The 10,031-nt window shown below is 38.4% G+C and overlaps 1 pseudogene; it reads right to left on the reverse strand.

Moving 5' to 3' along the window:
* Window positions 1-1,211: 1,211 nt before the first annotated feature.
* On the reverse strand, window positions 1,212-2,210 carry LOC101649608 (annotated as a pseudogene).
* Between the last annotated feature and the right edge of the window lie 7,821 nt (window positions 2,211-10,031).

Raw genomic sequence — 10,031 nt, forward strand, 5'->3', positions numbered from 1 at the left:
AGACTGTTTTAAAGGTGTGTTAATTCGAAACTAAGGAGCTGTTTGTGTAATAGTTGTGAGTTGGGCTGTTAACTGCTAAGAGCAATAGTTCAAAACCACCCACCGCTCAGAGAGAGAAAGACGGCTTTCTGCTCCCACAAACAGTTACAGTTTGGGAAACTCATACGGTCAGTTTGTCTTATAGGGTCGCTGTACGTCAGCATAGACTTGATGATCATGCATTTGAGTTTGTTTGTTTTAATGAGGGTTTGATATATAGATTATGACAGCTAGGTGGGGATATTGCCTCATTGCTTGGAGGATCAGATTAACAGACTAAGTGGTCTGGGAATCAGAGCCTGTCTTTCCTTGTCTTGTTTTTTATGCATACAGTAGTGATGTCATACAATATTTGTCCTCCAAGGAATGACTAATTTCACTCAGCATAATGGTTTCTAGGTCTTTCCATGCCATGAGGTGTTTCCCGGTTTCCTCACCACTTTTTAGGGATTCATAGTAACCCACTGTGTATATATATATATATATACATCATCGTTTCTTTATGCACTCTTTAACTGACGGCCATTTGGGCTCTTTCCAGCTTCCTACTATTGTGAACCATGCTGCAATGAACATGGGAGCACATATGTTGGGCCATGTTCTTTCTCGTACTTTTTGGGGATATTATCCATAGTTGAAATATCATTGTGTCATATGATATTTCTGTTCCCCATTGTTTCAGGAAGTGCCACAGAGTTCTCCACAAGGGTTGTACTTGTTTAAAATCCCAGCAACAGTGTATGGAATTTCCAAATTCTCCACACCTTCTCCAGCACTGGTTGTTCTCTGTCTTTTTATATTAGGCTATTGTTGTGGGCGCAATATCTTGATATCTTATTGTTGCTTTGATTAGCATCTCCCGGATGACCAGTGTTGGCGCGTATTTCCTCATGTATTTGTCAGCCATTTGTGTCTTCTCTGGTAAATTTTCCTTGTGTCCTTTGCCCACCTTTTACTTGGATTATTTGCTTTCTTCTTGTTGAGATGTTGCAGAATGCTAGATATTCTAGTTATTAGTCCCTTATCCTTTGTGTTGTTGCTAAACAATTTTTCCTACTTTGCATGTTTTCATTTTACTCTTTTGATGAAATATTTTTATGTGTATCACTGTCTTATTTTAAAAAGAATGTTATTTCTTTTTTTTTTTTCCTCAGAGAACTAAGCCTTTTTATTTCCTTGTTTCACAAATTAAGCTGGCTGCTTTGGTTGCTTTTTGGTGACTAATCAAAGAGACCAAATCCCATGTCCTCATCGGACTCTTCCGATTCCTCTTTTGCTTCTTGCTTGGCCAGCCGAAGCAGCAGGAGCAGCAGCAGTGGTGGCGGTAGCCACAGGGGCAGCGGCCACAAAGGCAGATGGATCGGGCAAGAAAGCCTTGATCTTTTCAGCCAGTGGGAAGCTGTACTCAGTCTCCACAGACAAAGCCAAGACCCGCTTGTACCCATTGATGGTCGAATGGGGCACAGAGGCGACAGTTGGGTAGCCAATCTGCAGGCACACACTGGCAACATTGCGGACACCCTCCAGGAAGCGGGTGTGCAGAGCTTCCTCTGTGATGTCAAGCACTTCCGGGTTGTAGATACTGCCATTGTCAAACACCTGGTGGATGATCAGCCCAAAGGAGAAGGGGGAGATGTTCAGCATGTTCAGCAGGGTGGCTTCGCTGGCACCCACTTTGTCTCCAGTCTTGATCAGCTGCACGTCACTCAAGATTTCAATGGTGCCTCTGGAGGTCTTCGTAGTGATGCCCAAAGCCTGGAAGAAGGAGGTCTTCTTGGGACACAGGCCCGTGTTCTGAGCTGGCACTGACACCTCACCGGGGCGATGGCACCAGCACGGGCGGCAGCTGGCACCTTGTTGGCCAGCAGCATGTCTCTGATCTCAGGGAGGTCCTCCTTGGTGAACACAAACCCCACATTCCCTGGGATATGAGGCAACAGTTTCTCCAGAGCCGGGTTGTTCTCCAGGTGCCCTCAGATGGCCTTGCGCATCATGGTGTTCTTGCCCATCAGGACCACGGCCTTCCCGCGGAGGGACATGTGGATCGGCTGCATCTGCGTGGAGCCCACATTGTCTGCTCCCACGATGAAGCATTTTGGATAATCATCCAAAAATTGGATTATTTTAAGGAAGTAGTTGGACTTTCAGGTCGCCCTGTCTTCCCTGGGCATCACGGCAGTGCGTCAGGGATTGCCACGCGGGGTTTAAAGACATTGTTACCCTAAGAGGACGCCTGGCGAGCTAGAATGTTATTTCTTAATTGTATTCTATTTTGTCTATTCAGGTTTTGTTGTTGTTGTTATGTGTTTGTTTCTTTTAAGTAGTGTACTTATGTTCCTGTCCTTTCTATTGTGAATTTCCAGTTTTATGGTGTTATAGTCTGAGAAAATGGCTTGTAAGATCTCAATGTGTTTATATTCGTTAAGGCTTGTTTTGTTGCCAAACATATGATCTATTTTAGAGTATGTACCCTGGGTATTGGAGATGAATTAACACTTTTCTGTTAATCACTATATAATGATGAAAGGATTAATAGATCAAGAACATATAGTCATAATTAATATATATGAACCCTATGAGTTGGAGTACTCTGTATATATCTAGGAAGTGGAGCAGGATGATTTTGTTGTGCATCTCTTTTGTTTCTTTATTGAGTTTATTTCACAATGATCTATTCTTTCTTGAGTTTGGTGGAATAAAGTTCACTGCTATCATTGTTGAGGTGTTGGTATATTTCAAGGCTCTTTCATAGGGTTCATATATATTAATTATGACTATATGTTCTTGATCTATTAATCCTTTCATCATTATATAGTGGGAATTCTTATCCCTCATTATGCTACTTGCTCTGAAGTCTATTTTATGAGGTATTAATATGTCCACTCCTTCCTTTTTTGGTGGACATTGGTGTAGTGGTTTTCTTTCTTTCTTTTTTTTTAATGTCTTTGGATTTTTAGTCTGTTTTTGTCAGTGAGTTTGAGATGTGTCTCTTATAGGCACCATATTCATGGGTCTTGTTTCCCTAATCCAGTCTGTTACTCTCTATCTTTTGATTGGTGTCTTTATTCCAATGGTATTCAATGTTATTATTGATAAATGTAAATTTGTTGCTGTCATTTTGTGCTATTTGTTTTAGAAACCTTTCCTTGTGTGTGTGTGTGTGTGTGTGTGTGTGTTTATTATCTTCTTTTTCCTCTTCTAGTTCTGTGTTGTTTGGGTGCTGTTTACAAAGCCTGTTGAGGAAAAAAATTGGATATAGGTTACATTCAATTACATAAAAACACAATAACTTCAATTACTACACCATTATCATTATTTTCCAAGCCACGATTATTTCCCAGGGTTGGACAAAAATCTTCATAATAGGTTTCCTTGCCTGCATGGGCAGGCATGGGCCTGATTCTTCAGCCAAAGTAGATTATGCCACTACTAGGCCCACAATTGTACAGTGGGTCCTTGTTCTACACAGGCCAAAGTCATTGAAATGGCTTATAGGATCCTCCTAAATGTTTAACTCTGCAATGTCTCTCTGACTTCCTCTCTTATTTTTTCACACTTTGCTTACATATTTCTGGCTACACAGACTTTCTCCCCCTAAGTAACATATGCCTCGAATGTTTCTAGCTAGTATGTTTTCTGTGAATGTTTCTTCTCTCTGGCCACTGTCCCTCAAGATAGTCACTAGGCTAAATCCCTCCTTTACTTCACATCTAGGATGCGTAAGTAGGCCTACATCTGAATTTCCTGTTGAATATCTCCAGATTCTTTCCCACTACGACTATTTTGAATCTTCTTTACAACAGTTTTTACCCAAATATTTTAATAGTATTGATGAATTTACTGTATTTGTTGGTGAGTATCTAATTATCTATATCCCATTACTAGATTATAAGATGTATATGGAAGATATCTATAGTCTTTAGTTATTGTTATGTCTTACATGATTGGAATAGACTCAGAAGAATAACTTATGACAGATAAATATTTATTAAATAATGAATCCATAAAGTGGATTGGGGCTTTGTTTGCCCAAATTCTATTAAGAACATAAGTGTTTGAACTACATCATTCTATCATGACGTTGCAGAGCAATAACTTTAGATGACTGATTGAGAAAGAGGAAATGATTATAAAGACAAAAATATCTTAAAATTGCTAATTAACACACTAAATGTTCTTTATCACATTTTGTTTGTTTTTTTAATTTAGTTCCCATTACAATGTGGAGTTTATGTTAATATTAGCATTTTATATAAGAGGACTATAAAGTTCAGAAAAATTCATGACATCGTCAAGGTCATACAAACAAAATGTGGCATACCTACCGTTAGAGCTGAAATCTTTTCATCTTTATTCTCTCCACCTCACACAGAGGGCCATCATTAAGTTCTACTCCTTATTTTCCATCTCATTCCAAATTCCCATTTCTTCAAGTATGTTATCCTTTCTCGTCATTTGCATCACATTTCTAGGACTATAAATTCAGTCAATGATTACAGGCTGTCCCTACCAAAATCAAAGTGCTTCCATGTATCAAACCTAGGTTTCAATTTGGTTGAATAAATATGGTAATATGTGTCACAGGTTTATTTTCTCTGAACCATCACTTGTTCATTCTAAGCAGCATAACGGCACAGTGATGTTAGTGTTTCCTTGACATGAGGAGCATATCTAACTGCATATGGTGACATACTAAAACATTAAAACATTTTGTTTTATAAAATGTTTCATTAAAAATGCATTTCTACAGTGCTTGCTTATGTTTCTAAGTTTGTGTCCTTTACTTTTCCTCTGTTCTTATATCACACTTATTAAAGAACTTCTATGTAAATGATATATTAGGAGACATTAAGAAATAACATATAAGATAGAAATTAATTGCTTCAAGCATGGAGAATGCTAATTGGAGTAGTTTATGTATTCAACAAACTATGATACATCTGTCTATATTTGCTATAATGGGGTTGAACACAAGGAGTTCTTGGAACATACAGAATGGAAAAATAAGTATTAAATAGACCCTTACATATTGTTTTCTAAATACGTTTTCCTATATATATTTCTCTAAAATATAGGCCTTTCAGCTATCTCTACATTTGTCATTATTTCTAATCCCATTTCTATATTTAAGTATGATTATGTGAAAGATACAGGAATTACTTGTCACATTTTTATTTCTGGAGATCTCAAAAGTTTTATTTAAATAATATTGAAGATATTGTCATAGTAATTTCATTTCAACCTCTAAGAAAAATGTTACACGGAGACTGAGCACATTGTGCAGTTTTAACAGGCTTAAACCAGAACTATTTTCAGCACAATTTAGCATTTAGCTGGAAGATGCTTTAAATAGCAGTGGCATGTCTTTTGAATTTAATGGCTATAGAACTTCAATCACCAATACTTGCTCAATTCTTTTTCAACCTATGAACTAAGAGTGTTGTATGCCCTAACCAGACAAACGCCAAAGGAAACTTTTCCGTAGACAGTTGCACTTGTTTGATGGAGTCAAATTTGGTATTATTGTTAATATCGGGAGGGATTGGCATCAGTGCTGTAAATATTTGTTTGAAATTCCATGTTTCATCAATTGAGACAACAGCAGCATCTGTGCGACTTTCCACTAATCAAAAATCAGAAGGCAGACCCATTTTTGTAAAGTTTATTTCGACTGATAACAATGCTACAGGGTAAAGGGAAATTGTCCCATGTGACTTCCAAAGCTGAACTAAGTACAGAAGCAGACTGCCATCTTTCTCTCATAGAACAGATGATAAATTATATCAGTCAAGTTCTACTTAGCAGCCTAGGCCTTTAACAACCACACAACCACAGCTTCTTTTCCCACTAACAACCCAAAATATATCTTCAAAGTCTTGTTGAGAGCAAAGAAATCTATAGCATGTCCTGGATAGTATCAATATTATTAACGCATCATTCTATAGGAAGCACTTCCTATACCTCTTAGAAATAAAAGTACATTGAGACATGTGTTCTGTAGCTATGCATAAGGTTTTCAGCAGCTCTGGTGGTGTAGTGATTGCCTGCTGGGCTGTAAAATGCGTGGTCGGCAGTTTGAAAGCATTAGCAGGACTGTGGGGGACTTTCTACTCCAGTAAATACTTATGGTCTCCGGAACCCACAGTGGGGTCGCTATGAGCCAGCAAGGACTCATGGCGGTGAATTTGCTTTTGGATTACTTTCTCTGAAGAGGGCAGTCAATTCCTTCTTCGTTGTCTGTTCTTAGTTAGTCTGGAAGTTCCCCTGAAACCTGTTCACAAGTGGCTCTGCTTGTATATGAAATACTATTGACATACCAGCGTCACAGCAACACACAAGCTACACCAGTAAGACAAATTGACAGGCCAGTGGTGGAGGGCCTCTGCATAGGGACATCAAGCATAGTCAATAGAGAGGCAGTGCAAAAGAGGCAGGCCCTCAAGGAGATGGGACTGCCCCAGTGGCTGCAGCAATGGGCTCGAGCGTAGAACCATTGAGAGAAGGGCGCAGGCCCAGGCCGTGTTTGTTTGTTGCGCATAGGGTCGCTGTATCAGAGCCAACCACGGAATGGCATCTAACATCGAAAAAGAGTTAGGAACAGGCACGCTTCACAGAAACGTGTCATGTGCTGGTCAGCAAGCATCTTCGATCTCTCTTTTTTGCTCAGAAATGTTCCTTGTCCCGATTTTCACTTACCAATCTAGAAGCCGTTACTTTTTTAGTGATAAAACCACCGAGATGCTCAGACTTGTGATTCAGAAAGGATAAACCAAATGAATTGTTTTGTGAGTGGACAATGCAATTTTCCAGTTTGTAGGAGTGACATTGTTCTCATGTTGAGCCCCTTGCTTCACGTATGCGGTGAGAGTGCATTGCTCCGAGGGTGTCAGCTAGAGCACACGCGGGTTTATTTCCAGGACAACGCATTCCAGCATGCTGCTCTCAGTGGATGACTTCGCAATACCCTCGTCTTCACTTATTCAGAGCCCTTCAACCAAGCCAGGGAGAAGAGTGCATTAGGGAGAAAATAAACATGTTTATGCGGGAGCTAGTATAAATAATAACAAGAAAGTGGAGATATTTTGAAATTATTGATGTTTTTCTAAATATTCACAGAAATTCTGCCTCTCATCAGATATTCGGTTTTGTATGGATTATATATTGTCAAGAAAGTTTTAAAAGCCACAAAGCTGAGGTAAGGGAGGCAAGATTGTCAGCTTTCATGAATCAAGAACCTGGATGAAGTCCGTAAACTGATGACAGAAAACTCCGGAATTATGACTTATATCATAGATATGAAATTGGAATTTCACATTGTTTGGAATTTTCAATTTTAAATGACCATCTTGGCCTCAGCAAGTTTCACTCTATAAATCCAAATTCAAGAGAAATAGTGTTGCAATCATTGAAAAAAATATCTCAAGGTGTATTTTTAAGTACAATGCTGTCTGTGTTGAATAATATCTATACTCTTACAGGGATTTCCAGTTAATACAATTATTATTCAAAATTATCAACAATCACTAAAGCTAGTGATGAAAAAATGGAAAAATTCTGCCAGATTCTCAGTATGAAATTGATCACATATGCAAAATATTTGCATTGATAGTTATTGGAAATTGGAATTCCAAAGGTGAATTCAAAGAGAAGGAACAGTAGTTGAAAATATAGCCTTGGTTATACAAAGAAAGCTGGAGACTGCATGATAAAACCCCTACTATAAGAGAGATACTTTTATTTAGGCAACCTTCCAAGACTGGTTCTATCCTTTGTTCCCTGTCAGTCTTCTCCCTTGACTGAAATGCTTCGCTAGGAACAAGATCTTTAAATGTAAGCAGATGTCTTTTGTGGAAGCACAGTGGGCTATACATTGAGTTGCTAAGCATAAAGCTTACCATTGTAAACCTCCTGCTGCTCTTTGGGAGAAAGATGAAACTCAGCTCCCTGAAAGATTTATAGCTCAGAAACCCAAGCTGATAGTTTTACCCAGGTGGTGTAATGGGTTTTGCATTGGACTGCTAGCCTAACCCTAAGGTGAGCAGTTCAAATCCACCAGCTGTTTTGTGGGAGAACAATTAAACTTTCTAATCCTGTAAACAGTTACGGTCTCAGAAACCACAGGAAGAGTTTTATCCTGTCCTATAGAGTCACTACTCTTAGGAATTGACTCAACAGCAGTGAGTTGTTGTTGTTATTGTTGTTTTGGGATTCGAATATTGAAGGAGCCATTATGATATAAGTACATATTAGGGTTTTCTACTTTAAGTAGACAGGCATTGCAGCATCTCTGACTTGTGTGACTTATTGGAATTTTTTCCTGTATATTTGCAGACCGAGACTGCCAAACACCCACAGAAACCTCATGCAGACTTTTGGATCCTCCTTTTAGCAGTTTCCTCCTTTGGTAAACTACTCTACAAACTCCAGCAACTCAGCCCCCCTGAAAGCTGATCTCGGGTCACTTAAAGTCCAGAGTGATTCCAACCTGCTTCCAACCATGGCCAGAAAGAGCCCCAAGAAGAAAACCAGTGTGAATGTGTAAGTGTGTGCTTCCCTCCTCAGAAGGAGTGGAGTTTTGGGTGAACTGTTTCCTTGTGCATTTTGCCAAGATGAATAATTTTGTAGGATGGAGTGTATGTCCACTTCCAGTGTCTCTGATAGATTGGAAGCATCTAGACAATAAAGCATTGAATTTAACGGACTGGCCATGGTACAATTCAAGCTGTAGTATAAATCAAAAGTAGCTTAAACAAATAGTAAACACTAGCCCATTTTCTCTTCCAAATCTTTAGGGTAGATGGTCCTCAGCTCTCAGGCCCCATGCTGTTCCTTAGCCCAACAGGGATAGGGCCCTCAGAAACCCAATCAAGACTCAGCTACAGCCCTTAAACTCAGCTTCAAAAGGCAGATAGTCTTTGATACTCTTTTGATGTTTTTTGCTCATGCTGGCCAGCTCACTAGCTTTTATTTCATTCCCTGACTCCTGGCTACTCAGATTCATTACTAACTTCAGTTGGTCTCTGTTGCTTTTTGCATTGATTTATAGTTCCCTCTCTTTCTCTTTTTGTCTCTCTCTGACATCCACTTCACTTTGATTCATCCTAAGAATGTCAATATTATAATTAATTTTCAAACAGATATTATTATTAAATAATAGTAATCTCAATAATTATGATAAATACTAAATTCCTCAGATTGGTAAGTCTAATCTTTATTGATAATAATATTCATATTATACAAATATGTGTTGTTATATCTGAATCTTAAAAGTACAAGGAAAGTGGAAAGTTTTCCACAAAGAATCTGTAATGAGCTATAAAAATGGTCATTTATGAGTATGAAAATTGATTGAAATTCTGTTATTTTTTAAAGTTTCTTCTTATTCTATCATCAGCATTTAGTTCAAAATATTTTAAATTGCCACTTAAATCAGGTAACTTCCTCTTGCTATCACTCAGTAATGCGTTCAGCTGCAAGTTGTTCCCCGCCATCGACTTGACTAACTCATGTACAACCCAACTGAACACTGGCCATTCCTGCATGACTCTCATCAATGTTCTTATGCTTGAGATTATTGTCACAGCCACTGTGTCAATCCACCTAGTTGAGGGTCCCTGTTCTATGCCTTATTAAAATAAGACAAGTTGCTATATCACCAGTAATCAACATTGCATGTCAACTTGGTAGAATACACCCGTGAGGACTTCTGGACCTCTCCTGTATGCTATGGGTAACTTAGGTTCTTTAAATACTCATATTCTCCCTTTTGAATAAATTACAACTTGATTCTTTTTCTATTGTTTTGTTATTGGTTTCTAATGCAAGGGATTCTGATGCAAGGCAATATTTTTAGAGCAAATACACATTTAACAAAATACATTAATATCCTGAGAAATTAGAACTAGCAGTGAGGTCCTAGAAAATTGTCATTAATATTGCTAATTTGATGTTGATATTTTTAGGGTTTATTACTTGATCTAGTAACAATGACT

Source organism: Echinops telfairi, unplaced genomic scaffold (genome assembly GCF_000313985.2).
Source record: "Echinops telfairi isolate 266 unplaced genomic scaffold, ASM31398v2 ScPeMD7_7468;HRSCAF=8506_0, whole genome shotgun sequence".
Taxonomy (NCBI): Eukaryota; Metazoa; Chordata; class Mammalia; order Afrosoricida; family Tenrecidae; genus Echinops; species Echinops telfairi.